The 6000-nt window shown below is 44.2% G+C and overlaps 1 protein-coding gene across 1 annotated transcript in view; it reads left to right on the top strand.

Annotated features, from left to right (window-relative positions):
* The first annotated feature begins 2005 nt into the window (after positions 1 to 2005).
* Positions 2006 to 6000, top strand: part of TEC (tec protein tyrosine kinase) — a 99741-nt gene continuing 95746 nt past the window's right edge. The window contains exon 1 of the mRNA XM_083367904.1: positions 2006 to 2107. The gene's annotated coding sequence lies outside the window, so the exon portion shown is untranslated. The remainder of the gene's footprint in view (positions 2108 to 6000) is intronic.

The raw sequence follows: 6000 nt of genomic DNA, 5'->3' as shown, positions 1-6000 counted from the left end.
TCCTTCTATTGTCAGCTGTGAACAGAGTGGTCTCGTTCTTGTCGCTACAGATGCCTGCTACGAAATATATCTACGCGGATCCAAAGAGGAGAGGATTTTTCCTACATAGATGTCATGTAAAACAATACATTTTAATTCGTTATTACTGTACACTGGATATTGTATTCCTCTCTCTCTCTCTCTCTCTCTCTCTCACACACACACACACACACATCTGAATGCTTTGGGGTGACTTCTTTTGCACAACTGTTTTCTGCAGAAGTGTAGTGGGTTAGGTCAACACAACCACAACCAGCAACAGTGAAGTTCCGGTATTGCAGCTGACGCTGAACTCGGTTGATTTTGCCCTTCTCTGCAAAGTCCTTTCCCAGGAGGGCAGGTCAGGCTCAATCCGTATCAGACGCCCTTGACCCCCCCACCCCCACCCCCACGCCCGTTGCCTTTCTTTGGCCCTGGCTGGCTGCCCTCCACGCCTTCGAAGCCAGTGGCTCTCTCCGAAGGCTTCTTCTTCTTCTTCTTCTTCTTCTTCTTCTTCTTCTTCTTCTTCTTCTTCTTCTTCTTCTTCTTCTTCTTCTTCTTCTTCTTCTCCTCCTCCTCCTCCTCCTCCTCCTCCTCCTCCTATAATAATAATAATAATAATAATAATAATAATAATAATAATAATAATAATAATAATAATAATAATAATAATGTTGGAAGGGACCTTGGAGGTCATCTAGTCCAACCCCCTGCTCAGGCCGGAAACCCTATACCGTTTCAGACAAATGGCTGTCCAGTCTCTTCTTAAAAACCTCCAGTGTTGGAGCATTCACAGCTTATGGAGGCAGGTTGTTCCACTGGATAATTGTTCTAACTGTCAGGAAGTTTCTCCTTAGTTCCAGGTTGCTTCTCTCCTTGGTCAGTTTCCATCCGTTGCTTCTTGTCCTACTTTCAGGTGCTTTGGAGAACAGCTTGACTCCCTCTTCTTTGGGGCAGCCCCTGAGATACTGGAACACTGCTATCATGTCTCCCCTTGTCCTTCTCTTCTCCTCCTGCTCTTCTTCTTCTTCTCCTCCTCCTCCTCCTCTTCCTCCTTCCTTTTCTTCTCCCTCCCCCTCCTCTTTCTCCTCCTTCCTCCTCTTCCTCCTCCTTCCTCCTCCTCCCTCCTCCCTCCCTCCTCCTCCTCCTGCTCCTCTTCTTCTTCTTCTTCTTCTTCTTCTTCTTCTTCTTCTTCTTCTTCTTCTTCTTCTCCTCTTCCTCCTTCCTTTTCTTCTCCCTCCCCCTCCTCTTTCTCCTCCTTCCTCCTCTTCCTCCTCCTTCCTCCTCCTCCCTCCTCCCTCCCTCCTCCTCCTCCTGCTCTTCTTCTTCTTCTTCTTCTTCTTCTTCTTCTTCTTCTTCTTCTTCTTCTTCTTCTTCTTCTTCTTCTTCTTCTTCTTCTTCTTCTTCTTCTCCTCCTCCTCCTCCTCCTCCTCCTCCTCTTCCTCCTTCCTTTTCTTCTCCCTCCCCCTCCTCTTTCTCCTCCTTCCTCCTCTTCCTCCTCCTTCCTCCTCCTCCCTCCTCCTCCTCCTGCTCCTCTTCTTCTTCTTCTTCTTCTTCTTCTTCTTCTTCTTCTTCTTCTTCTTCTTCTTCTTCTTCTTCTTCTTCTTCTTCTTCTTCTTCTTCTTCTTCTTCTTCTTCTTCTTCTTCTCCTCCTCCTCCTCCTCCTCCTCCTCCTCCTTCCTTTTCTTCTCCCTCCCCCTCCTCTTTCTCCTCCTTCCTCCTCCTTCCTCCTCCCTCCTCCTCCTCCCTCTTCTTCTTCCTCCTCCCTCTCCCTCCTCCCTCCTCTTCCTTCCTCTCCTCCTCCTCCTCCTCCGGCGGCGGGCAGCCCCGGCGCGGCCGCTCCGAGCCGTCGAGCCCGACTTTCGCAGCCTCCGCTTCTCTTTGCCTTCGAAGCCAGAGCTTTCCCCGAAGGCGGAAGGCGCTGCCCGGAGAGGGCGAGGTTATACAGGGCGCCCGCTTGGAAACCGCCTCCCCGTCGGAAGGGGACGGAGGAGGGGAAAGGCGGCGGCGGCGGGGCTCTTTCCCAACGCGGTGCAACTTCACCCTTCGCCCGCAGGCCCGACGGCAGCCTTGCGCTTGGTGCGGTCAGGTAAGCGGGGAGAGGGGAAGGAAAAGAAAAAGAGAAGAAAAAGAGAAAGAAAAAGAAAAAAAAACCGCTTCCTGCTTTTCGCGAGTCGCTTTCGGTGCTGGGCCGGCCTCTCAGCCTCCGTGGCCGCCTTGGCGCGGGGGGACGGGGACGGTCCTCCCTTCTGGACCGGACTACGATGATGTAGCCGATCGGCACCTCCAAAGCAAGGTGCTAGTCCGCTTGTTTGGGAGAGTCTGGGCGGCAGCTTTACCCTAGCGCGACAATCCTGCACCTTGGACCTTACGTGCTAAAAGGAGCTGGGGCACCTGTTGAACCTGGCCAGAAACTTTGGTTGGCTTTGGTTGGCTGCGTCTCTGTGTGTGTGTCTGTGTCTGTGTGTGTCATTCTTTAAAGTTCACGGCCCAGAAAGCTGTCAAGGTAGCATCTACTCTTAGAGAGAACCTACCCAATTTCTGGAGTTGGCGTTTTGTATTGCGTGCTCTAAGAGTCATCAGCAGCCTTTTGATGAATATAAAATAGAATACAACAGAATAAGATAATGACATAGAAGGGAAGGGAAGGGAAGGGAAGGGAAGGGAATAATAGTAGAGTAGAGTAGAGTAGAGTAGACTAGACTAGACTAGACTAGACTAGACTTAGAATAGAATAACAACAGTAGACTAGACTAGACTTAGAATAGAATAACAATAGTAGAGTAGACTAGACTAGACTAGACTTAGAATAGAATAACAATAGTAGATTAGAGTAGAGTAGACTATAGACTTAGAATAGAATAACAATAGTAGAGTAGAGTAGACTAGACTTAGAATAGAATAACAATAGTAGAGTAGACTAGACTTAGAATAGAATAACAATAGTAGAGTAGAGTAGACTAGACTAAGAATAGAATAACAATAGTAGAGTAGAGTAGACTAGACTTAGAATAGAATAACAATAGTACAGTAGAGTAGACTAGACTTAGAATAGAATAACAATAGTAGAGTAGACTAGACTAGACTTAGAATAGAATAACAATAAGTAGAGTAGTCTAGACTAGATGACTTAGAATAGAATAACAATAGTAGAGTAGAGTAGACTATAGACTTAGAATAGAATAACAATAGACTAGACTAGACTAGACTTGGAATAGAATAACAATAGTAGACTAGATAGACTTAGAATAGAATAACAATAGTAGAGTAGAGTAGACTAGACTAGACTAGACAGAATAGAATAACAATAGTAGACTAGACTAGACTAGACTTAGAATAGAATAACAATAGTAGACTAGACTAGACTAGACTAGACTTAGAATAGAATAACTAATAGAGTAGAGTAAAGTAGTTTAGAGCAGACTAGACTAGACTAGACTAGAATAACAGAGTTGGAAGGGACCTTGGAGGCCTTCTAGTCCAACCCCCTGCTCAGGCAGGAAGCCCTATACCATTTCAGACAAAAGGCTGTCCAGTCTCTTCTTAAAAACCTCCAGTGTTGGAACATTCACAACTTCTGGAGGCAGGTTGTTCCACTGATTAATTGTGCTAATATGGTGCCTGGATGGTGAGGTCCTGACGGGTGAAATGCTGGTTCTCCAGCTGTGGCACCTTGAATGGACAACTAAGAGCTGTATGTTTCCTGAACCAGAACATGTCAACAATCAATCTAGAAATAGTGGTAATGCAGTGGCTAGAATAAGCTTTCTCTCTGGTCATACAAGATCTGGGCTGATGGGAGTTGCAGTGAAACATAGCTGGGAGTGACCGGGTTCAGATGTTGAGCCAGAGCTGGGGAAACTAATTTTAAGTATCCGCTCCCTATCACATGGGAGAAATAACTACAGGTAGTCCTTGACTTACAACAGCTCATTTAATGACCACTCAAAGTTACAGTGGCATTGGAAAAAAATGACTTATGACTATATTTCACTTGTATGATCACTGCAGCATCCCCATGGTCATGTGATCTTAATTCAGATGCTTGACAACTGACTCATATTTATGACGGTTGCAGGATCATGTCATCCCCTTTTGCGACCCTCTGACAAGCAAAGGCCACAGGGAAGCCAGATTCAATTAACAACCGTGTTACTAACTTAACAGCCACAGTGATTCACTTAAAACAGTTGTGGCAAGAAAGGTCATAAAACAGGGCAAAGCAATTCACTTAAACAACTGTCTGGCTTAGTAACAGGAATTTTGGGCTCAATTGTGGTCCTAAGTCGAGGACCACCTGCATTTCACAGGGCCTTCGTTAAGATAACTTGGAAAGGGAATTAAGTAGCGTGTTTGCCACCTTGGGCTACTTGAAATAAAGACAGAAGTATATTTACGTGTGTCTTCCTTCAGTGACTTTCAGAATTGATATTTGGATGACTTAAGGGATTGATTAAGAGGAATTCTTAATCAGGAATTCTGATTAAGATTAATTAATTAATTAATTAATTAACTAATTAATTCTGATTAATTCTCAGGAATTCTGGAGTTGAAGTCCACTAGTCATAAAAGAGTCAAGGTTGCCTAACCCTGATAAATTTGCAAGTTTAGGACCATTAGGAAAGCTGGTCTTTGTTCTGAAATAGCCAGCAAAGATATTCTATAATAATACATGCCGTACTATTCAGATGTGTAGACTGACAACAGGAAAGTCCGTTAACAACTCTATAAAAAGCAGGCAATAGTGACACTCTGTTTATATTCATCTTGTTTGCCGTCAGAGGCCATGTCTATATGCCATGCTTACTCGTTATTCATTTAACTGTGATTTATTTAGCTCAGTTTTCCAGATAGATACGAACGTAGTTTCCCCAACAAAGACTGGTGGGTTGTTATTTATTATTTATTTTATTTAACTAATTAATGTGGCTATTCATCTTGCAACTCTAGTTGGCTCCCTAAGTTAAAAACATGAATGCGAAATAATGAAATAAGGTCATTACTAGAAGCCAACATGGGTTTATTTTTTTATTTTTTTTAAACAAACTTCAGTTTGCGCTCGTGACCTCCCGATTGGACTACTGCAACGCTCTCTACATGGGGCTGCCCTTGAGGACCACTCGGAGGCTTCAGCTGGTGCAGAATGCAGCCGCGCGGGTTGTGATGGGGGTTTCCCGATACTCCCATGTAACACCTCTACTCCGCGAGCTGCATTGGCTTCCGGTTGCCCTCCGGGTGAGATTCAAGGTGCTGGTGATGACCTATAAAGCCCTAAATGGCTTGGGTCCGGGATATTTGAGGGAACACCTGCTGCCGGCATTAAGCTCTCTTCGTCCTGTGCGCTCTCACGGGGAGGGTCTTCTCAGGGTACCGCCGGTAAAAGATTGCCGGCGGACGATACCCAGGGGGAGGGCCTTCTCTGTGGGTGCGCCAGCCCTTTGGAACCAGCTGCCTGTAGAGCTTAGGACTGCCCCTGACCTTCGCTCATTCCGCCGGGACCTGAAGACCTGGCTCTTCGAGCTTTCTGGCCTGGACTGAGAGTATTAACTGGGGTTTTAATAGTATTTTAATTGTAATTGGGGTTTTTAGTTCAAGGTTAGTGTAATTATTTTAATTGTTTTTAATTTTTGTAACTTCTTGTATTGTTTTAAAAAACCTTGTGAACCGCCCTGAGTCCTACGGGAGAAGGGCAGTATATAAGTCTAATAAAATAAATAAATAAATAAATAAATAATTTAAAATATTTAAAAACTTTGGACACGGTGTTATCGGTCTAACATACCTTCTTGTCTTACATCATTTTTGTGTGTTATATACATTTTATATACTTATCATTTATATACAATTATACACCTTAAACGTATTTATACATTTATGCCAATAATTTTCTTCAAGCTTGTCATCCACCTTATTCTAATATTGCTTAAGTTCATAATCTGGTAAACCTCTATTGAGACTTTCCTTTCTGTTCCCACCATGGTA

This window comes from Vipera ursinii (assembly GCF_947247035.1).
Source record: "Vipera ursinii genome assembly, chromosome: 7".
In the NCBI taxonomy this organism is placed as follows: domain Eukaryota; kingdom Metazoa; phylum Chordata; class Lepidosauria; order Squamata; family Viperidae; genus Vipera; species Vipera ursinii.
The sequence above is the reverse complement of the archived record's forward strand: the minus strand, read 5'-3'. Positions and strand labels throughout refer to the sequence as shown.